The sequence below is a fragment of the Pleurodeles waltl genome, chromosome 6 (genome assembly GCF_031143425.1).
Source record: "Pleurodeles waltl isolate 20211129_DDA chromosome 6, aPleWal1.hap1.20221129, whole genome shotgun sequence".
NCBI lineage: Eukaryota > Metazoa > Chordata > Amphibia > Caudata > Salamandridae > Pleurodeles > Pleurodeles waltl.
In genome coordinates, this window is record NC_090445.1 from 573611768 (window position 1) to 573636689 (window position 24922).

Here is a 24922-nt window from a genome sequence, read left to right on the forward strand (position 1 = left end):
ATGGTTACCCCCTGACTTTTTGCCTTTGTTGATGCTAAGTTATGATTTGAAAATGTGCTGAGGCCTGCTAACCAGGCCCCAGCACCAGTGTTCTTTCCCTAACCTGTACCTTTGTTTCCACAATTGGCACACCCTGGCATCCTGGTAAGTCCCTTGTAACTGGTACCCCTGGTACCAAGGGCCCTGATGCCAGGGAAGGTCTCTAAGGGCTGCAGCATGTCTTATGCCACCCTAGGGACCCCTCACTCAGCACAGACACACTGCTTGCCAGCTTGTGTGTGCTGGTGGGGAGAAAATGACTAAGTTGACATGGCACTCCCCTCAGGGTGCCATGCCAACCTCACACTGCCCATGGTATAGATAAGTCACCCCACTAGCAGGCCTTACAGCCCTAAGGCAGGGTGCACTATACCATAGGTGAGGGTATAGGTGCATGAGCACTATGCCCCTACAGTGTCTAAGCAATACCTCAGACATTGTAAGTGCAGCCTGTACTGTACTGGGTGGAGGTGCTTCTCACCTCCCCCTGCAGGAACTGTAACACCTGGAGGTGAGCCTCAAAGGCTCACCCCCTTTGTTACAGCGCCACAGGGCATTCCAGCTAGTGGAGATGCCCGCCCCCTCCGGCCACGGCCCCACTTTTGGCGGCAAGGCCGGAGGAGATAATGAGAAAAACAAGGAGGAATCACTGGCCAGTCAGGACAACCCCCCTGGTCTGCCTTCTGAAGTCGCGGGTACTTACCTGCTGGCAGACTGGAACTGGGGCACCCCCTTCTCCATTGAAGCCTATGCGTTTTGGGCACCACTATGACCTCTGCACCTGACCGGCCCTGAGCTGCTGGTGTGGTAACTTTGGGGTTGCTCGGAACCCCCAACGGTGGGCTACCTTGGACCCAACTTTGAACCCTGTAGGTGGTTTACTTACCTGCAAAACTAACCAATACTTACCTCCCCCAGGAACTGTTGAAATTTGCAGTGTCTAGTTTTAAAATAGCTTATGCCATTTTTGCCAAAACTGTACATGCTATTTTGTTGATTCAAAGTTCCTAAGATACCTGAGTGAAATACCTTTCATTTAAAGTATCGTGTGTAAATCTTGAACCTGTGGTTCTTAAAATAAACTAAGAAAATATATTTTTCTATACAAAAACCTATTGGCCTGTAATTGTCTTTGAGTGTGTGTTCCTCATTTATTGCCTGTGTGTGTACAACAAATGCTTAAAACTACCCTCTGATAAGCCTACTGCTCGACCACACTACCACAAAACAGAGCATTAGAATTATCTCTTTTTGCCACTATCTTACCTCTAAGGGGAACCCTTGGACTCTGTGCATGCTATTTCTTACTTTGTAATAGTACATACAGAGCCAACTTCCTACATGCAGCTTATCAGTTCACTAGTGAAACTAAAGAAGTTTTATTGAATGGAAAAATGCACCACCAGTTGTCTTTTTCAAATTGTAACACTAAAAATGTAATATACTGCGTGAGATGCCCCTGTGGACTAATATATATAGGGCAGATATCACAGCCAGTAAAATCTTGTATACTCCAGCACAGATCTAGGATTAGATCCACAGTACAAGGCGTACCCTTAGTAGAGCACTTACGACAGACGATATATGGTGGTCGGTGCTTTTTGTAGCACACACAAATCAAACAGGACAATCTGTGCTAGCCATTTTAGATGAGATGGAGGCCAGATTAATTGAGAGATATGGGACAACTTGTCATGGGCTCATGAGCTGGATGAAATGTGGGCCTTGATTTAAGTCCCCCGGAGGTGGACGCTGTGACAGATACTGGTTCTTTTTCCGATTTTGGCTTGATTCCAATTTTGTAGACGTACAGTAGATTTGGATGTGTGCCATCCCTCTTGGCACTTTTTTGTCATGTTTGGGATTATTTATATTGACTATCTACCCTATTGCAGTAAAACGTTTTTTTTATAATTCTGAAACAATTTGCTTTAGATGCCTCTATACCTGTGTATCCCTTGTTGAGGGTCATTTTGGAAGTTATCGTTCTGGTGAATGATTAAATGTTGTATGATCATTATAAAAATGTGTATTTTTGTTTTAACATTATGGGTTACCCTTTGGGTTCTCCTTTTGTATCTTGTCAGACGGTCTGATGTTTGGATTGTTTTTCGTTCACACAACTATATACGTTGTCAATATTATTTGTAAATGAAATTATGGCATTAGATTAATGTGTTGACTAGTTTGTGGTCATGATCTATTTGTTCTTTATCTCTTGCGTAAATAGCCCTGAGCCTTTGATTCTCTCCTTGCCACCTGGTTGGAGCTCTCTCCTTTAATTTTCAAGTTTGTGTTTTTAATTTTCAGTTTTATGGTTTTTATATATACTACTCCAATAAGATCTTCCTTTCCTTACTCTTGTCATAAACTTGATCTTTTATCTTAGTGTCGACATGGAGATATGATCTCTACATGACCTGTAGAGACTGCTTTGGGTGTGCTATAGTAGTTCACTCCTATTTGTTTGGAATCGGCCAGGCCCTCTCCAAGATGGCCGCCGATTTTGAGGCTCCTCTTCTTGGCTTGCTTTTGAGTCATGTGACAGGTTGAACGTAAGGCATACAATCCTTAAGGTTCACCTTCCTTCTGTTCGTTGACTTTGGATTTGTTCTACGACGGGGAACGCTAGCTGATGCCCCCTTGTTTCCCAGCATGCCCTGACAGAGGATGAATGTTCTCCTTAGTGGCTGCCCCATTGGAGTTTGGTTCCCCTTTTCGAACGGGATATTTAGGGCGCCCATGACCCGCGTTTCAACAGGTTTTCTGGACTGTTCCCATGAGGAACAGGGTCAAGACTGATTTGCATATGGCTGGGTCCGAACTGGGGTCGCATGGTGAGCAAAAGAACGATGGATTAAACCCAGATCTGTGACTGGGGGTGAGTGTTTGCATTGTCAGCACTCCGTCCATCATCCTTTTGTGTTACTAATGTTGCCCTAAGTGGGAAGGGTATGCCCAGATGTGGGTCCCTTGCTTACTGTGCCACTGGAATCAAGCTAGCCTGGCTGAAGAAGGGTGATACCCTGAAACCGGTCCCAGGATGCTTGTTTCCGGTCCAGGGAGGACCTGGCCTGGCAGTTCGGGCTGGACTGTTCCCATGAGGAACAGGGTAAAGACTGATTTTCATATGGCTGGGTACGAACTGGGGTGGCATGGTGAGCAAAAGAACAATGGATTAAACCCAGATCTGTGACTCGGGGTGAGTGTTTGCATTGTCAGCACTCCATCCATCATCCTTTTGTGTTTCTTGAAAGAACATCACAGCCATCTTTGATCGCGCCTAGTGCCCTGAGTGGGTTAAGTTTTAGAGCTTCTTCCTTTTTTTCTGTTTTTCTTTTTTTTGTTTACAGACCCAGGCAATTGATATAATTTGCTTATGTCTGGTCATGTATTTGCATACTTTTGGTTTCAGGGTAGTTAAATCGGATACAACCTGGTTTGTCGAATTCAGTGGATTGTTGACGGTAATAGCAATTCGTACTTCATGTAAACACATTCCTTGGTATTCATGATGATTTTGCTATAGTAGGTAAATGTTTTTGTTGTGTTAAAAAAAAAAAAATCTTCTTTTGTAGGGGTCTCACTGGTATTTTTACTTTTGGACAAACCTTTTTCTCTGGATTGTGGTTTAGCTTTCATCGCATTCTTTCATAAATCTTCACTCCGCAGGTGAACTATGAGTGATCTCTGGCTCAGTGGGTGCCACGTCTTTAAGCATGGATTTCACTTGAGGGTTTTGTGACGGTATTATTTGATGAAATAAAAGGGGTTTCTATAGTAATGAGTTGGTTGTGATCATCTTTTTTAAACAATATTTCATGGATAATGTTTTGTTGTTCGGCTGTCAGTTACTTCTCTCACCCACGGCCCTGAAAAGGCCCTTTCCTAACAGGGGCCGAAACGCTTCAACCTTTTTACACAGGAGAGGTTGATTTAATGTATAAAACACCAATAAGGTTCTGTTTGGAACTCATCTGTGATACAAAAAACTCTGTCACTCCACTGGAGATTCCTTCAGTTCTTCTGGTGCAGGGTGAGGACGGACAGTCCTCAGAGCATGCACATTGTGGAAATTGTTGCAGTTGCTGGCTGGAACTGAAGTTGCAGGTGACAGTAGCCTTCCTGGATACTTTGCTGCAGTTACAGCGGTTCCTGAAGCAGTCTGCGGTTGATCCGACAGTCAGAAGCTGAAGCAGAGGATGCAGAGGAGTCCGTGTGGAATCTTACAAACCGGATCTGAGGAAACACCCAGAGGAGAGTGTCAGGGAGACCAGATCCTCGGAGCCTGCGCACGTTCCCAACATGTCCACCACTAGACAGCTCCAAAGCTCTGATAGATATATCACAGAGCCTGTGAGAGTCCAAGTGGGGGAAAAGGGGATTAGGTAGGGAACAGCTGGGAAGGAGACCTGTAGGAAGCAAGAGGTTAACCAACACACTATCAAGATATCATCACATTGACTTTCAATAGACTATGGTTCTAAGAGTTCTTATACTGTAATCATGGATAACCTAAGAAATGACTATAACTAGACCTCAAGAAAATTAGGTACCTGGAAAAAATCAAGAATGGGTTAGTACAATGTTTCATATGAGCTTTTCATGAAATACCACATACTGTCTAGAATACAAGAACCTTCTTGAATAATGTTTCAGAATAAACATTGCATTTTTACATTAGGACAAAGGCTATCTGAACATTCCCTGAAAACAACAGGAACTTAATATGCACAAAGAATGTCGCACTTTGAATTAAGCATTTTCAAAGAAATCCAAAAGCTCGGGATAAATGCGTGCACCTCAACAAACACGACACACCAAAGTTTTCAATGCCATGAAATGATCGCGCACACTGCCGATCTAAGAGCCTAGCGTTTTATGCCAGGGTTGAATCGCACACACTGTTGCCGATCCAAATGCCAAGGTTTACATGAGAGAAATGAATCGGGCACTCTGTCGAGTCGAACAAGAATATGCAAATGCCATGAAATGATCGCGCACACTGTTGCCGATCTGAATGTCAAGGTTTACATGCTAGGAATGAATCGCGCACACTGCCGATTCGAACAAGAATATGCAAATGCCATGAAATGATCGCGCACACTGAAAGTTTCACAACTAGGCCCAAAATTCGAAAGTCTTTGAGGGGGCTCAGCCCGACCTCCGCCTTACCGCCTTGCTCAAGGATCACCAATATAATGAGGGCAGGCCTGGAACATCAAGGGAGGCCTCCGGAACAGAAGCTCAGGAAGTTGCTGCTGCACTGCCCCGGGACCTCTGAATAGTGAGCATGTGGAGCTGGGCTGACACCCTTATATAGAGTCTGGCCCAGCCCACAAACCACTCCCATTCATGCTGCAGGGAAAGCTTATAGAAGGTCCTAGAAAGGGACCATACCCTAACACACTCAGTAAGCCTGCAGCAATACCTTGCAAATGAACAGTTATTGCAAACATCATTAATAGTGTTTTTCAAGGTTAAACTCTGCAATGCAAAAGGTTAACATACTGCATATATACACAATGCATGAATTATGCTCTTGCATAAAGACCGGGTTTTTGCATTTTTGTCGCCCGTAGAACGCGCACTGTCCTGATGTTAACAGAGAGGCCCTAAATAGCCCTGAGAGATGGATTGGCTACCTACCCAGGTATACACCTACCCCTCCCATGCCTGTAACACTTATTTCCAAAGGGAGAGGGTGTAACATCCTCCTCCCAAAGGAAATGCATTGTTCTGCCTTTCTGGGATTGAGCTACCCAATCCCCAGGAGGGCAGAAACCAGTCTGTGAGGTGGCAGCAGCTGGGGCTGCAGTGGAAGCCTGAGAGAGCTGGTTTGGCAGTACTGGGGGTCCATGGTGGAGCCCCCAGAGTGCCTGGAATTGGCCTCCCAATACCAGATTTGGATTGGGGGTTCAGTAGTTCAGTTTCACAATCTTAGACACTTCACATGGCCATATTCAGAAGTTACATATATGTATTGACATATATGTAGTGCACGCTTATAATGGTGTCCCCACAATCACAAAGTATGGAAAATTGGCCCTGGACAACGTGGGGGGCACCTTTGCTAGCGCAAGAGTGCCCTCACACACAGTAACCTTGCACCTAGCCTTCAGTAACTGAAGGTTAGACATATAGACATATAGGTGACTTATAAGTTACCTGGTGCAGTGAAAAAATGGCTGTGAAATAGTGTGTGCACTAGTCCTGATGAAAGGCTTGTATGAGCTCCTTATTGGTGGCAAAAGAAATGCTGCAACCCATGAGGATCTCCTGGAACCCAAATGCCCTGGGTACCTAGGTACCCCATATCAATGCCTTTTAAGGGAGGGGGGGCGAATGTGCCAGTTAAAATTGGTATATGGAGTCACTAAACTATAGTGACAAGTTTGGTAAACAGAGAGAGCATAGGCACTGGAGTTCTGGTTAGCAGAACTTCAGTGACACAGTCAAGCATACTGACAACACATATGGGCCACAAACTATGAGCACTGGGATCATGGCTAGCAGGATCCCAGTGAGACAGTAAAAACACACTGACAAATAGGTCTCAAACTATGAGCACTGGGGACCTAGCTAGCAGGATCCCTGTGAGACAGTAAAACACACTGACAAAGACTGACAAAGAGGCCAAAAATGGGGGTAACCATGCTATAAAGAAGCTACTTTCTCACATCTGTGTGTGTGTATAATTCCCTTATATGTGTTTCATGTCATTCAAAGTTGTTTGATGTTTTTTTGTGTTAAGATGATTTATTTCTTTAACTTAGATTTTGATGAAGTGTAATTAAATTGGCCTTAGGAATTGATTTTTTCTTCCAGTGATTACCTTAGTTCTCTTCCAGGGGATCCTCATCAAAGTCATAAACATTGAATATTCCCGCCCTTGTGCGGGGACCCCGGAGCATATATAAAATACACACATATTATACATGTGTAAAACAGCAATGCAGGCTATAATGTTAAAACAGGCTAAAATGCTTTATTTCTATGAAGTATTTTATTTATTTTTTTATATTGTAAAATTACAATATACAATAGAGAATAAATATCTACCCAAAACTGGGCTTAGGGAAGTAAGCAGCAGTAAACTCTAGAGAAAAAAGAGAAAAAACTGCATTGAAAAACAATGGAGCATTCTTAGCCAATAGGCTGCATGCAGGTTAACACAGGAGAACCATAAAAACTTTGGCACCGTGCCTTTAAGACCCTGAGCACCTCCAGTATCCCACCATGCCTCAGGGGTGAAGGAAAGGTGACAGTTGGTTCACAGTTAGGTCAGTTCTTTTTTCCGGCTTCTTCTGAGAGGATACTGGAGCATTGAGCTCTCAGTTTTTCTGAGTTTTCTCAGAAAAATCCTTTGAAAAAGCGTTTTTTCCTTTTTCATTCGACAGATAACATCTTTGTCTGAGCTTGGCAGTTTTTTCCTGACAGAAAAATGCCTTCACTTTTTGTCAAATGCCCTGCTTGTGGGAAGAAGAAGGCCCAGTCAGACCCACACTCTCTGTGTATAGTGTGCCTGCCTCAGAGTCACTGCCCTGACACTTGTAAGCACTGCAAGAATATGTCAAAGAGGACTCTGAAAGACAGAGAAAAGATCAGGCTACATGGGCTTCAGGAGAGGCAGAAAACATCGTCCTCTTCACTTCCCAGACATCCAGCAGGCCATTCTCAGGAGAGAATGGCTAGGTCGACGTCAGCAGGTAGGAAAGTACCTGTTTGTTCCCCGTCGACGTCGTCGCTACCACCGTCTCACCGGCATAGATCGCCGTCGACGGCGACACACCCGACGTCGAAGGAGACGGCATCGAGGGAACACCATCGCAGGGGCAGGTCTCCGTCGACGGCAGCCCGCCGATCGACGTCCAGCCATCGCCGGCGTGCCCGGTCGCCGCCAAAGGCTGTGCGCCCCCGACGTCAAGAGACACGACGTCGAAATCATCACGACGGCATGAGAGACATCCGCCGTCGGTTTCCCACCGCTCCACGTCGAGGCACACGACGGCGAGCAGGTCGCGGTCCAAAGATCGCCGTTCGACGTCAAGACACTCAACGTCGAGACACTCAACGTCAAGGCATGAGCAACCGGTGGGGCGCCCTTCGACGTCGACACAGCCATCGACGTCGACACAGGTTTTACCTGTCCCGCAGGGAGTAGAACATAGCCCCACGCCAGACAAGGCTGCGCCATCTCCAGTGGTCTCCATACCGAGCGACTCTTCTCGGTCAAGAGCGGCATCATCTGGGCATGTCTCGCCCATCAATCTATCTCCAAGATGGCTGGAGAGCCTTAACAGACCAGCGGCCTCCCCAGATTCGCAATATTCGCGAATGTACTCGCCTACTGCCTCCCTGCCAAGAACGCCATCACCGACAGCAAGGGCAGGACGGGCTCGTTCTGCTCCTCGTCAACCGGCCGCGAGGCCTGGGCGCTCTGCCACAGCGTCTCGCAGCAGGTCTCGTTCTCAACGCCGATCCAGGTCTCGTTCACGAAGAAGATCACCCTCTTGGTCGTCTTCAGGATCATCTGTCGGGCGTTATTCACCCACCCTAACAGATTCACCACCTGCTAGGGTCTCACCGGTGGATGACATTACCACGTTTAACGAGGTGCTGCTAAGAGGAGCGCAGAAACTAAACATAGAAGTTCCAGAGCCATCTACCTCCTCGTCAGTCATCTTTGAGACTCTACAACAGAGATCAGCATCAAAAAAGCTGCTGCCTCTAGTGCCTGGTTTGTTGCAGCCAACCATGGACACTTTTCTGGCCCCAGCCTCGCTCAAATCTGCCCCGACTAGGATTCTCAAAAAATACAAGGCTCCCGAACAGGACCCTCTGTTCCTGAGGAAGGATCCGCCACCGGACTCGGTAATATTAGCCGCAGCCCGAAAGACCCACTCGGTGGCATCATCATCCACGGTCCCCCCGGATGAAGAGAGCAGGCATCTAGACTCTCTGGGAGAAAGATATGCGGGACGGCGGCTTCGGCAATGAAAGTCCCCAGTGCTTCTGCACTCCTGGGCAGGTATGATCGTTCTCTGTGGGACTCTCTCAATAGATTCACAGAGAAATTGCCCAGAGAGGACAGACAAGATTTCCAAGAGATCCTGCAAGAAGGATGCCTGGTATCCAACCAGGTTATCAGCGCGGCAGCAGATGGGGCGGATTTAGCTGCACATGGGTACGCGCATGGAATCTGTGCAAGCAGGTCTTCCTGGCTGAGGCTCACTGGCTTAAAGCAGGAAGCACAACAACGCATCCTGAATCTCCCATTCGCCGGGAACTCTCTATTTGGTGCCCATGCAGACGAGGAAATGGCCCGCATGAAGACCGAGGTGGATACCATGAGGGCAATGGGCCTGGAAAGAAAGAAAGATTTCAGAAGGAGGTAAAGGCCTTATGACAGGCGCCCTTTCCAGCAGAGGGTTCAAACCCCTCACTGGTCCCAAAGGTCACAGCAACGACAGGGACTCCCTCTTTTTCAGCGAAGGAACACAAGGGAGCGAGGGTCAAGTAGACCTCAGCAGTCCACTCCGAAAGCACCCACCAAACAATGAGATCTCGCTTCCCTCGACACTGTACACCACTCCGGTGGGGGGAAGTATTACAGCTTATCTTCACGAGTGGCACTCTATCACAAGAGACAAATGGGTGCTCAATATTGTCGAACATGGCTACTCTCTTCTTTTCAAACAGCCTCCACCACACTTGCCACCAACCAAAGGCAATCCATCTCATCTCAGCCTGCTGCACAAAGAGGCTCTCGCCCTCCTACAAAAGAATGCAATAGAAAAGGTTCCACCTGCGCACAGAGGAAAGGGGGTTTACTCCCGTTACTTTCTGGTGGTCGAGAGGGCGTTTTCAGGCCAATTCTGGACCTACGGCTGCTGAACAAATACATAAGGAAACAGAAGTTCAGGATGCTAGCGCTTCACCAGATTTTCCCTCAGCTACATCAGGGAGACTGGATGTGCTCCATCGACCTGCAGGATGCATATTTTCACATCCCAATAGCTCCAAAACATCGAAAATTCCTGCGCTTCCAAGTAGCGTTACAGCATTACCAGTTCAGAGTTCTGCCATTTGGCCTGAAATCTGCCCCACGCGTCTTCTCGAAATGTATGGCAGTGGTAGCGGCGCATCTTCGAAAACAAAAGATATTCATATATCCATACCTAGACGACTGGTTACTGAAGGCTTCTTCTCCGGAGCAGGCGAGAAGCCATCGGGACATTGTGCTCGGAGTTTGCGAGTCTCTAGGTCTTCAGGTCAATTACCAAAAGTCAACCTTGATTCCAACACAGAACCTTCACTACCTGGGAGCTATCATAAACACAGAACTCCAAAGAGTGTATCCTTCGGAGGAACGACTATCCTCAATAGACAGGAAGTGTCAGGACCTGTTGAGAGCCAACGCACCTACGGCACGTCAGGTGACATCGCTGCTGGGCTCCATGGCATCATGCATTTTTATTGTCCCAAATGCCAGACTCCACATGAGGCCCCTCCAAGAGGCATTGGAGAACAACTGGAGCCAAAGGACAGGTCGCTGGGAGGACAGAGTGCGACTACCCGCAGTAGCACTTCAGTCATTGAGATGGTGGATGCACAGACCTCACCTGTCAGTGGGTGCTCCGTTTCACCAGGTAGTTCCATCCGACACTCTGGTAACGGATGCGTCTCTTCAGGGATGGGGGGCTCATCTGGGTCCTTTTCAAGCTCAGGGCCTGTGGTCAGACAAGGAAAAGCAGTACCACATCAATCTGCTAGAACTCAGAGCGGTCCATCTGGCTCTCAAGTCTTTCATACCACTAATTCAGGGGAAAGCTCTCCTAATACAAACGGACAATACAACCACAATGTATTATTTGAACAAACAGGGGGGAACGAGATCCCTACCCCTATCTCGAGAGTCCCAAGCGATATGGCATTGGCTCCTGGCCAGAGGAATGTCACTTACAGCGGTTCACCTGCCAGGTCAACAGAACGTGGAAGCAGATTTTCTGAGCAGACACCTAGAGGACGCTCACGATTGGGTCCTACACGGCGAAGTCGCAGAATACATCTTCGCTCAATGGGGTCGGCCTCAACTGGACCTCTTCGCAGACGAAGTAAACAAGAAATGCCCAGACTTCGCATCCGGGTTCTACCGTCCGGGATCTCGAGGGAATGCCCTGTTGATCGACTGGTCAGGGATATTTCTCTACGCTTTTCCGCCGATTCCCCTCATACAGGCAGTGATCAACAAACTTTACAGATCCAGAACCAGAATGATTCTCATAGCGCCACAATGGCCCCGTCAATTCTGGTACACAGATCTCCTCAACCTATCGGAACAACCTCACAGGAGGCTGCCGTGCAGACCGGATCTTCTGAGCAGGATGGAGGGCAGGGTTCTGCATCCCAACCTACCCTCTCTGAGCTTGACAGCATGGCTCCTGAATTCCTGCAGTATGGGCACCTAGGCCTCTCGCAGGAGTGCATGAACATCTTGAAAGAGTCCAAACGGCCTTCCACGCGGCGTTCTTACGCTTTTAAGTGGAAGAGATTCTACATATGGTGCTGTCAACAAGGTCAGAAACCCATACGGGCTCAGGAGGATGTCATACTGTCCTATTTGCTTCATCTGGCAAAGTCCGGTCTGCAGGTATCATCTATTAAGGTACATTTGTCTGCTTTTACAGCCTATCGCAAGTCACCTTCTCAGGAATCCTTCTTTACGAAACCTGTAGTAAAGGATTTCTTAGAAGGTTTGAAGAAAGTTTTTCCACCCATTCGGAGACCTTCTCCTCCATGGGAACTGAACATAGTATTGGCAAAACTTATGGGCCCTCCTTTTGAACCTATACATAAGGCCTCTTTACAACACCTTATGTGGAAGACGGCTTTTTTTGTGGCCATTACTTCAGCGAGGAGGGTCAGCGAAATCCAGGCTTTGTCTTCCAAAGAACTGTACACGGTTTTTCATGACAATAGAGTGGTTCTGCGAACTCACCCATCTTTCCTTCCGAAGGTGGTGTCAGAATTCCATATCAATCAGACTATATCTTTACCGACTTTCTTTCCCAATCCGGAGACTCCGGCAGAGAAAGCTTTGCACTCCTTAGACTTGAAAAGAGTGCTGAAATTTTATCTGGATAAGACAAAATCGATTAGACACTCTAACCGATTGTTTGTAAATTATGGTCATTTGAGGACAGGAGAGGCAGCATCTAAACGAACGATATCAAGATGGATAGTTTCTTGTATTGTTAATACTTACCAGCTGGCTAATAAACAATTACTAGCAAGGCCTAAAGCGCATTCCACAAGGGGAAAAGCGGCTACTGCTGCCCTCCTTAACAATGTTCCAATATCTGAGATTTGTAAGGCTGCTACATGGAAGTCTGTACATACGTTTACTAGACATTACTGTTTAGACTCAGATGCAAGAGCGGATGCCCAAGTGGGGCAGGCCTCTCTAAGAAACTTATTTGCATAATACGTATCTATTCCTGCACTTCTATCGGACAGTCCGCAGAGTTTAGGGACGGGCTTGCTAATCTATTCAATGTTTATGACTATTGATGAGGATCCCCTGGAAGAGAAGGATAAGTTACTTACCTGTAAATCCTAGTTCTCTTCCAGGGGTATCCTCATCAAAGTCATAAACAACCCACCCTCCTCCCCGGACGCACGTCTCCTAGAAGTGCAGGACAGACTGTATCTTTAATCAGTTACACAGATTGTCACCGTAAAAAAGAACTGACCTAACTGTGAACCAACTGTCACCTTTCCTTCACCCCTGAGGCATGGTGGGATACTGGAGGTACTCAGGGTCTTAAAGGCACGGTGCCAAAGTTTTTATGGTTCTCCTGTGTTAACCTGCATGCAGCCTATTGGCTAAGAATGCTCCATTGTTTTTCAATGCAGTTTTTTCTCTAGAGTTTACTGCTGCTTACTTCCCTAAGCCCAGTTTTGGGGGCTTGGGTAGATATTTATTCTCTATTGTATATTGTAATTTTATAATATAAAAAAAAAAAAAAAAAAAAAAAAAAAACTTCATAGAAATAAAGCATTTTAGCTTGTTTTAACATTATAGCCTGCATTGCTGTTTTACACATGTATAATATGTGTGTATTTTATATATGCTCCGGGGTCCCCGCACAAGGGCGGGAATATTCAATGTTTATGACTTTGATGAGGATACCCCTGGAAGAGAACTAGGATTTACAGGTAAGTAACTTATCCGTATTCACTGATGTACTCATGCTTTTATTGATCCCTACTGATTAACTACACATTCTATATATAACTATTCTGATTCAAGCATGTGAATCTATGAAAGATACCCCAATACCGGAGTAAGAATTTGTTACTTACCTGTACCTTCTGTATTCCAGTGTTGGTATCTTTCATAGATTCACATGCGACCCATCCTCCTCCCCTTAGAAAACTCTCCTTCTTGGCCAGTGAGATCTATTGCACTGGTGCTTAGAAAATTTGAGGGAAGATGCCTCTGTTGTGAGTGTTCTAAAAGGCGCTGTCACCTGATTGGTTATTGTTCATCTTTGGTCCTTTTTTTATTTTTTATAAAGGAACTAGGCTATTAAGCTGAACTTTGCATTCCCTAACAGCCTTATTATACTGATATTTACTATGATATTGTAGTACTCCCACTTCGATGAATTGGAGATGATTCAAACGTGTGAATCTATGAAAGATACCCCAGTACTGGAGAATGGTAGTTACAGGTAAGTAACAAATTCTTTCTTCAATATTTCCAGTATAATTCAGTTTAAGTTGATAAAAAACACAACTTCACTGGGCGCACTACACTTGTATGAATGTCACTCAGCAACACCATTCTCTCTTTCACTTCTCTAGTAGGATTACCCAGTGTTTGGTGTCCAAGCTTGAAAATTGTTAAGCTGATAACTGTCACAATCAGAGCGTATTTCCAACAAAACCATTAAAAACACATTTCTTCAGTTCTAAGCATGACATTTTGTGTGGTATGGAATTCTGGGCTAAAAAGTCCATCATTGCTGGTTCTTTTTACCATTGATGGAGTCAAGATATCAGGACGTTTCCACGTACTGAAAGACATGCATAAATAGGTCTTGACTTATGGTAACCATCGGGTTGCTTCATACTACACCTTCAGAAAAAAGCACCTGAGCGTATTAGTATATTTATATCAGAACTGTCCGATTTGCAGTCTGCATTTGCCATTTGCAGCACAATTTTCTCTTTGGGGGAGGTGCTGAAAGGATAGGGGGCATGGACTCCGATGCAGCAGCCTTTAGTGAAGACAGAGTTAGAGCCAGGGGCCAGAAGTTCAAATCAGTATATCTCTGCAACTGTGTAACTGGTTTAAATGCAGTTTGCAGCTATGTACTAGGCACTGCTTCACCTAATTACCTCTCAGACTTCTCCAGGCAAGATGATGGAACCAAAGTAGTCTCTAACCCTCTAAGAAGCAAAGAGAGGCAGTCACTGATTTCCCTGCAATGCTCCATGGGTCATGGAAGAAAGAGGGTCATCAAACAGTGATGATGGTGATAGTCTTTCTGTTGGGCCCTAAGTGATGCTGACGTACATGTCTTCCTTCCGGGTCTATTTGGGCTATGTATAAGGCAATTCACTCCCAGTCAAATCACCATGCCTCTTGCATATGCAGAGTATGCAGTATAATACAATTTGATCCCTCTACTTCTAGTATAGCGTACCTCCTTCACCTGCTATTAGGTGCATTTCTTGCACAGTGTACCCCTTCTTTTCAGTCAGGAACTGAATTTTATATTTTCTACTCATTATGTTCATACCACATACATTCCATGTGGTAATAACAAGGTTTTCCTGTTGATCCATTACTGAACAACCTTAAGCTTGGGGGTCATGATAGTTTATTTGGTGGGGGTGGGAGTGGGGGCGGCAGGGTCAGGGTAGTTTATTTTCTAGGGCTGGTGGGGTGCTCAGGGTAGTTTACTTATTAGGGATGGGAGATGGTTTTAGGGCTTTGGGACATCCAGGGAATTCTCCCCACCTTTGACTTGCTCTGGCATGGGTTACTGTCCTGTGAGCTTGGACGTATTTCTATTCACTTCTCACCTTCAATTGCATTAAGAGGGCCCTAGGCACTCACGCCTTGGAAGTAGTTAGACCCACACTGTAGGCCGGCCCGTACACACTCAGAAGTACTGGGCTCTTGTTAACAGGGGTATAGCTTGGTCAGTAAAACTGGGGGGGTGTGAGCTTCAGATTTTCCGACAATCACGCTAGCATATAATGTTAAAATACATTATATGACAAGTAGGGCACTGACTAGGTTTGCGCCCACCGGCCCAGCGGGGATCTCCAAATGGCCACTGTGGGAGTGCGGCCGCGCGGCGGATTCAACTTGGCGTGCAACGCTTGCCGCCCGCCAAAGTTGAAATGAGGGCCTTATTAATTCCTTATACTTGACATTCATACATAACATGAGCAAAATAGTCCAGTGTAACAATGTTTTCTTTTCTGTCACGGGATGACCCTTAGCAACTTTAACAACCCCTAGTCCTAGATGATTTTAGAGAAATGTTTAAAAAATATTTCAAACTTTGTTTCTATCAACGACATTACTTTCTGAATAGGTCTTTGTTTTCCGATTGTCCTCCATTACAGCCCCATAGGAAAACAATTGCCCTTGATAAGGGAATTCAAGATCTGTGTAGCAACATCCTGCCTGCAGCAACAATGTATCACACTTGTCTACCAACAGTGCAGTGGGCCACAAGAAAATTATGCCAAGATATCAAGATATATGCAAGAGAAAATGTTTTCTAGTTCTTGTAACACAATTCCTTTAAGACACGGTGGGGAGGATTATGCTGTTTTCTCCTTTCCCAACTCTGCTCCACATTTTTATGACAACATTTAACAGAAAAAAAAGAGAAACAACAACATTTCCTAGGACTACACAAGGGCACAGATGTTTTCATCAGTCACAGAACCCTTTCAAACATTATAGCTTCCTCTTTCCTTTCAACTCCCTCTTTTCTTCATCTGAGAAGCAGCAGAACACAATCCCAAATATCACGTTACTCAGTTTCGGATTGCTTCCGCAATACAAGTGAAATAGAAATAAACAAAATGTAAGTGGTGTTATTCATGTGACCACAGCACATCAGTGTCACTGATAACAGCTATCGTAGCAAATAATCCTAGCCTCCTTAAACTCAGAAAGATGCAATCATCATTAGGAGAAAACTAGGAATACTTATACCGTATGAAATTACTCCACTGGGTGGGCACACTAAAAGAGTGGGAGCTGGGTCTTTCCAATGGGAAAGCTAGGAACTTCTTCATTCTGTGTCAGAAACACAAGTGATGATTATGCATGTTTAGAACTTGCTCAGCAATTGAAAAGCCACTCCCACCACCGGCCTAAAATACAATTTCTTGAAGGTAGTCTGGAAAGCCAATTCCTTAACTCTCATAATGTACTCGAGCCTACCAGCTTCAAATCTATTGAGCCTCTGGAAAAGGAGACATGTTGATTCCGGCCTCCTCTGGCCATCTTCTGTATCCCAGAAGGGTGGGAGTCCGCTACCATATCCTCATATACCTAAAGGCAGCAGGCCACACAAAGTTTGGGAGTGTACGGAAACACTGAATAAGAAATCAGTCCTCCTGGACACTGTAACCCCTTCCCACACTTCAACTAGACCACCTTCTCCAAGCAGTTGTATACACTTCATTGGCAATATCCACCCAAGCTCTGCATATCAGGGCTTCAGTGTGGCACAAAAGGCCCAGTATCGACCAACAGTCCCCGAAATCTGCCACACCATGAGCTATAGATAGCCTTCTATTATCAACCAATGTGGTCGCCCATGGCAATTTTTCAGAATGTTTGGATTGTGGGAAGAATGATCAGAGAGTCCCAGGTATGTTCCAGAAGAAATAAAAAACAAACTTGGGCTCTCCACAAGGGTGTCCTCGTTACCAATTCTTCCTCCTCCGTCCTCACTTGGTCCACCGTTCTTGTGATCATGGTGTGATCATGGCTATTTACACAGTTTACCCATAACTAAAGGAAATCATCTACTGTTATGGCACCGAAACCGGGTGTCAGCTGAAGTACTGCTCAAGCTTGTGGTTTCGGTCAGTTCTGCAAGAACCCCATCAGTCCATCAATCCCCTTGAGTACAGCATACGGTTGCTAGCATTTTCAGTTTGTCTTTAGTTCCAGTCCATCACCACATTTCATGCTACAGTAAGGTACTCTGTTACCTTGAGATTTGGTTGTTCAGACAGAAATGTCAAAAGTCCTTGGCTAATTCAGTGGACACCCTGCACTTGGTGCCTCTTAGGTCGTTGAGGTATCTGACCACCAGCTTGTTTTCCATACTCAGAAGGACATAGCAAGACCCCCTGTCCTTTGTACGGCATTTAACCGCAAATGACCTGACCAGCAGCTCTAAGCCATTGATATGCATCTTCAGTTCATTTTCTGCCCACAGACCTCCTATAAAGATGTCTCCTACTTAGGTGACCCCATACCCCTCTGGTGTCCAACTCTCTGATGAGGTCCAGGGCATTCCCTTACATCGCTCTGCTTTTCCAGGCCTCAGTATAGTGCATCCACCACTGGACCTTTGTCTTAACCTCATCTAACCAGAAAAATATACTCCAAATAGCCTAGACCACTCTCAAGATGGAGAACCTTAAAACTCTGTAGAGCATGGTAGTGGAGGGATCCTGGGAAAGTTGTGTGAATCAATGATGACAGCAGCCCCATCAGTTTGCAAGCTTGTGAAAAGAGAGCTTGCTCGATAAGCTCTTGTCCACACAGAGAGCCCTTTGTAGCTCTTTCCTGAAACTGACCACAGCTGGATCTGACTTTTCCCCTTTGATGACAAAGCCTAGATTCTGTAGCAGGTGCACAGTGAACACCAAGAGGGTCTGAAGACGATTGCAAGACTGATGAATAAGTAGGATGTTGGCCAGGTATTTCTCTGGCTGAGGAACTCCGATACTGGTCTGAGGAGTTGATGAAGATTCAAAGCTTTACCAAATGAGAGTACTGTGATCTCAAGAGACCTGGCCCGCCAGCTGAACTGCAGAAAGCGGTGGTAGGGTCTGAAAATAGGTACTGTCAGATAGACATCCTTAGGATCCAGTCTGACCATCCAGTCATTTTGAAGAAGAAGTTCTCGAAGGAGATGAATCAACTCAATGTTGAAATGCCAGTTGTGAGAAAGTAGCCTCTTTCTAGCATGGTTACCCCCACTTTTGGCCTGTTTGTGAGTGAATGTCAGTGTGCTTTTACTGTGTCACTGGGATCTTGCTAGCCAAACCCCAGTGCTCATAGACAAAAACCTATATGTCAGTGTGTTTTGCCTGTCTCACTGGGATCCTGCTAGCCAGGACCCCAGTCCTCATAGTTTATGGCCTAATGTGTGTATGTGTGTGTATAGTGCTTAACTGTGTCACTGAGACTCTGCTAATCAGAACCTCAGTGCTTATGCTCACTTTGCATTTAAATGTGTCACTATAGGCTAGTGACTCCATTTACCAATTTCAATTGGCACACTGGACCCCCTTATAAGTCCCTAGTATATGGTACCTAGGTACCCAGGGCATTGGGGTTCCAGGAGATCCTTAAGGGCTGCAGCATTTCTTTTGCCACCCATAAGGAGCTCAGACAAACGCTTTCACAGGAATGCCACTGTGGCCTGCGTGAAATAGTGCACATATTATTCTGCAGCCCTTTTCACTGCACTTAAGTAACTTATAAGTCACCTATATGTCTAACCTTCATTTAATGAAGGCTAGGTGCAACATTACTGAGTGTGAGGGCACTCTTGCACTAGCAAAGGTGCCCCCACATAGTTCTGGGCCGATTCCCGGAACTTTGTGATTGCGAGGACACCATTACACGCGTGCACTACATATAGGTTAACACCTATATGTAGCTTCACAATGGTAACCCCGAAAATGGCCAGGTAAGGTTTCTAAGATCATGGAATTGTCCCCCATTCCAAATCTGGTATTGGGGAGCCAATTCCATGCATTCTGGGGGCTCCACCATGGACCCCCAGTACTGCCAAACCAGCTCTCTGAGGCTTGCAAAGCACCTACAGCTGCTGCCAACTCACAGACAGGGTTCTGCCCTCCTGGGGTCTGAGCAGCTTAGTCCAAGGATGGCAGAACAAAGCTTTTCCTTTGGGAGCAGGGTGTTACACCCTCTCCCTTTGGAAATATGTGTTACAGTCTGGGGAGGAGTAGCTTCCCCCAGCCACTGGAAATGCTTTTAAGGGCACAGATGGTGCCCTCTTTGCATAAGCCAGTCTACACCGGTTCAGGGACCCCTTGTCCCTGCTCTGGCACGGAACTGGACAAAGGAAAGGAGCGTGACCACTCCCCTGTCCATCACCACCCCAGGAGTGGTGCCCGGAGCTCCTCCATTGTGTCCCAGACTTCATCCATCTTGTTTTCCAAGGTGTGCAGACACTTTGGAGGCCTCTGAGTGGCCAGTGCCTGCAGGTGACGTCAGAGAGCCCTCCTGATAGGTCCATACCTGATAAGTTAGCCAATCCCCCTCTCAGGGCTATTTAGGGTCTCTCCTGTGGGTTCTCTTCAGATTCTACTTGCAAGTTTCCAGCAGGAATCCTCTGCAACTACTACTTTGTCCTCTGACCTCAGATCAACCGCAGCCTGCTCCAGGAACCGCTGTAACAGCAACAAAGTATCCAGAAGGGAAACTTTTCCTCTACAACTTCAGCTCCAACAAGCAACTGCAACCGTTTCCACGGTGTGCACACTCTGAGGACTCCCTGTCTTCACCCTGCACCAGAAGGACCGCCAAAATCTCCTCTGGGAAGACGGAGTCACTCCCCTGCTGAAGCAGGCACCTTCTAATTCGACGACCGGTTCACTTGGTCTTCTCTCCTAGCTACGAGCGTTCTCCTTGGAACACAGAGGGTGGACCCCATTGACACAGACTGTCCTGAGGTCCTGCTGTCGCAATTTGGAGGAGGTATGACCTTACCTTCCCCCAGAACGACAGTACCCCTGTGCACCGCGTCTTCTTCACCTCCTGCGGCCTCTGTGCACTATTTGCAAAATTCCTTTGTGCACAGCCTGGCCCAGGTCTTCAGCACTCTATCCTGTGATGCTCAACACGCTGAGTTGATCTTCGGCGGCATGGAACCTTCCTTTGTAATGCTGAGAGGCACCTCTTCCTCCTCACACAGAGTTGAGGCCACCGGTCTCTCCTGGGTCCAGATAGCACCTACTTGATGCAAAACGCGACCTTGCTGGAAACCAAGGCTTGTTTGAGGATCCAGCGCCAAAACTCACCTGCATCCAACTTTACGACGTGGGACATCCAGTGCATCATGCAGGAACCCGCTGACATCTTCCTAGGGTGCATTTCTGCAGTCTTCGTCCAACTGGGGACTCTTCTTTTGCACCCTCTTCTGGGTTGGAAGGGGCTCCTGTCCTTCCTGCAACTTCTTTCGACTTCTGGACTTGGTCTCTTTCCTTTGCAGGTCTTCAGGTCCAGGAATCCACCCTTTGTTGTTTGCAGACTTAGTTGGTTCTTGCAATAACTCTAATCACGACTTGTAGTGTGTCCTAGGAAACTTGCAGTACTTTACTCCTTCTTTTCTGGGCTATGGGGTGGGGTAATTTACTTACCTTTACTGTATTCTTACTCTCCCAACAATTCTGCACACACTACACTTGTCTAGGGGGGAATTTGTGATTCGCATTCCACTTTCTTAGTATATGTTTTGTGTTGCCCCTAAACATATTTTCTCCCATTGCATTCTATAGCATTTCCTATTGTTTGCACTATCCTATGTCTAATTACCTGCCTTATTTTGGTGTCTAGTGTATATATTGTGTATAATACTTACCTCCAGAAGGAATATTGCCTCCAAGATATTTTTGGTACTGTGTCACCCAAATAAACTACCTTTATTTTTGGTAACACTGAGTATTGTCTTAACTTGTTTATAAGTACTGTGTGACTATAAGTGGTATTGCAGGAGCTTTGAATGTCTCCTAGTTCAGCCTAAGCTGCTCTGCTATAGCTACTGCTATCAGCCTAAGCTGCCAGAACACTACTACATTTCACTAATAAGGGATAACTGGACCTGGTGTAAGGTGTAAGTACCCAAGGTACCCATTAAAAACCCGGCCAGCCTCCTCCACCAGTAGGCCAACCAGTCATTCCCAGAGATTGATCACTGGCCAAAAACCTTTGTATCTCTGGGGGGAACCCCTTGATGAGTGGACTTCATGGGGGTACTTGAATCGGTGTCTTCCTACCCGCTGTGGAGCCGGTGAGCAGAGGAGCATGGTGGAGCCAGGAGGCCTACGAGGGCCACCACAATATCCGTTCTGGCCCACAAGCAGGCTGCGGCTGCCCGCTTGGAGCGACGCAGGAGGTGCCTGACCCATACCAAACTGCACAGCCTGCAGATGCGGCCCTGAGGATCTAGCCTCCACTTTACAAGCACCGTCACTGACACTGGTGGGGCCGCAGCAGACTGACACCCATAGGAAAACCTAGATTGGGCCCCCCCAACTTTGGGGGTGCTGGTGAGCCGGAGCACCTGGACAAGCCTGGAGGCCCAGAGTGACCACAATGGCAGCAATCCTTGGCTGTAGGTGAGCCACAGCTTCCCGTTTGTCACTGTGCTGGCACCCCTTGATCCTCAAGGCCCGTGGAGGGGTCCCCGAAGGTCTGGGACCCACCCGGAGAACATTGGAGCTGTCACAGGAGGGGCCCTGGGCACATGTAGCCAAGCGGTGAGCGGGGCTTGACTGTCCACCAGCCCAGAGAAGTGGTCAGAGACCTGGACCCTACAGAGGTGGGGGAGCACAGCTCCCGGATCTGGACAGTGGGACTTTGAACAGAGGAATTAAGGAAAGGGGAACGTGGCGGTGGTGGGGGCATAGGACCTTCCCCTTCAACATTGTGGGGATCCCGTCTCCCCCAAGGGCTGCTCCCTGCTGAGCGCAGTCTGTGCAAAGTGTCGGGTGGCTTGAGGGCCCTGTTTCCTTGCATGACTCACTCATCCTGGGTCGACCTGGGTACCAGAACAGGGAGCGTGCCTGAGGAAGTCACTTAAAGCCTCTGGGAGGGCCCCAGGAGAAGTGCGTTGCTGCGGACCCATCGCTGTGTACTTATTTCCCAAAAACAACACCATTGAGGAGCCCCTCTACATTAGTACAACCACCCACTCATCTAAATCCATTCAGCAAACTCAAGGGTGGCATAGATGGGGAAGGCAATCAAAAAGAAGGACCAGGACACCAAGTCCCAGAGTGCATTAACAATAGTTATGGAGGAGAGAAGAATGTGCCAGGAGGACTGGCCGTCCCTACCTTTTACGGGACCCACATTACAAGACATACTTCAGGCCATTACGGCCCCATGGGAGGCACTCAAGACTAAGATAGACACCCTGGGAGCCGACCTCAGTCTCCAGAAGGATGACCACAGAAGTATAGCAGACAGGGTCACGACAGCGGAGCGCCTAGCAGTCGGCATCCCTCCAGACCTGTTGAGGATGCAGGAATGCCTCGCCACCCTAGAGACCAAGGTCCACACATTTGAGACTAGAGCAGAGGAAAGTGAAAAAAGATCATGCAGAAACAACACCCGTGTTATTGGTCTTCCGGAGGGCAAAAGTTCGAGGTATTCCTGGAGAAATGGTTGCAGGAGGAGGTAGCACCAGAAGGTCTGCTCTTGAGCGAGCCAATCGGGTGCTGTCCAGACCGCTTCCACCTGGAGTGCCTCCAAGACCTGTGGTTGCTCGGCTACTGTACTATGGGGATCGAGATCACATTTTAGAACAGGCCACATCTAAAGGAGACATCAAAATAGCTAACAGCAAAGTTGTGACCTTCCCTGATTTTACAAATGAAATCCAAAAGGAATGCGTATCATTAATGGAAGCCAAGAAACAGCTCCGTGCTCAAGGTCTAGGCTGTTCCCAGCCAAACTACAAGTGATCACAGCACAAGGAGTGCAATTCTTTCAGACCCCACGAGAGTGGGACTGCCTGGAAGCCCATCCACAAGCTGGTCTGAGTGGCCACAACACCAGACGCCCATCACAGTGGCTCTTGTGGAGAAGGTTGAACAAACGACGAGACAAGGTGCTCCATCTGAAGCAGAAGTGCAAAGGGAGTAGAGATGTGCACTGGAGTCGACAGCAGCATTGAGAAGAGACAATATCAGCCCCATGCCCTAACCAGACCCAGACCTTCTGAAGAACTTGGCGGCCACGACTGACTCAGGGTTCGAGACATCGAGTGATCAGTTGCCTATTATAACCCCACAGAGGTCAGATGAACTCCTATAGAAACTTTGGCACTCTACTCCCATTTGATAAAAGGGAGGCCATGTGTTAGTGGCAAATTATGGTTGACTAGAGATGGGCGCTCCAGCTTATTGGGATCACCCGGGCCCATCAGTATTAGAATACTAGTTCATTGTTTGTATGGGGCAGGCTGCTGGCAAGACTATACCCCCTCTCCCACAGGCTGTGCAACCACATGAGGATACAAGAACAAATGACTAATGGTTCGTTAAATGTTTGGATGAGTGGAGTTGTACTGCTTGTCCAGGGCAGCGGGAGCTGGGATGTTCATGTTTTTGTTGCAGTGGGGATTTATATAGCACCTGCCCTATCACTGAAAATCATGCCTTCAAATTTGGGAAGGATCCCACTGAGGTAGAGACTAGCCCTATTGCGACCATCCAGCAAATACACAACTTACCACAAATGGCTAACCTCTTTGAATATAAAGTATTAACATGGAATATTAGGGGGTGAATTTGATGACTAACCGTCATAAAGTATTCTCACACCTCACTAAGTGGGGGTCCAAATTGCCCTGCTTTGGGAAACCCACCTAGATGCATAGTCACTGGGAAATTAAATGGACAGGAGGTCACAGTGGGAAGCCTTTATAGTCCTAATATTGATCAACCAGCTTTTCTGGCTACCCAGTCTAATCACTTGGCTCTGCACTTAGCGGGATCGGTTATCTTCGGAGGGGACTTTACCTGCATTATGGACCTATGACTAGACAGATTGCCCTCTTTTACAGGAATCACCAGTAAACCAGAGCGCTAAAGCCTTCTCAGCCTGGCAATTGTAGTGGGGACTCATTATTTCGTGGAGGACTCATCATCCGAGGGAAAGAGATTACTCCTTCTTTTCTCCCCTACACATATGCTTAGACACATTCTTGTGATCATCAGATGTGCATAAGCTAGTACAGCTGACTGAGTATTTAACTAGAACTATATCAGACCATAACCCCCTACTGATGGGTCTTCAATGTGCCATGTCTTACTTCGAGTCTAATGAGGGGTCCACTGCCTCGTTGCTGATGGAGTGGGAGGCTTTAAGGCAGTGGTCAGGGAGCGGTGTATCTCAGCAGCTACATGAGTCCGAAGGTTACTGCTGAAAGATATAACAAAGGCAAAAGCAAAGCAGAGAACACTTGAACAGCGCCATCTGTGTGACCAAAGCCTCCAGACTGAAGTATTAGAGGCCAAAGAGAAAGTGGCAGAGGAGGTTGAAAGATTACAATGTTATTACTGTAGGAGGCTGGCTCAGTTTATTGTGTACACCTATGGTTTGGTACCCTATACTGAGTCCAGGCAACCCTTGGTGATAATGTTTAGATGTCCAGATAGCTAAAGCTCTCTAGGGGTAGCTGTGGTGAGCAGTTAAAACTTATTCAGGAGGAGTGTAAAGCACATGCAATACCACAATAGTCAGTCAGTGATTGTCACAGCAGGTGTTGCAAAAACAAAGTATTCTATATTACAACACTGCTATTATACTAACATTGGTATATCTCCATTTGGAGATATCTAC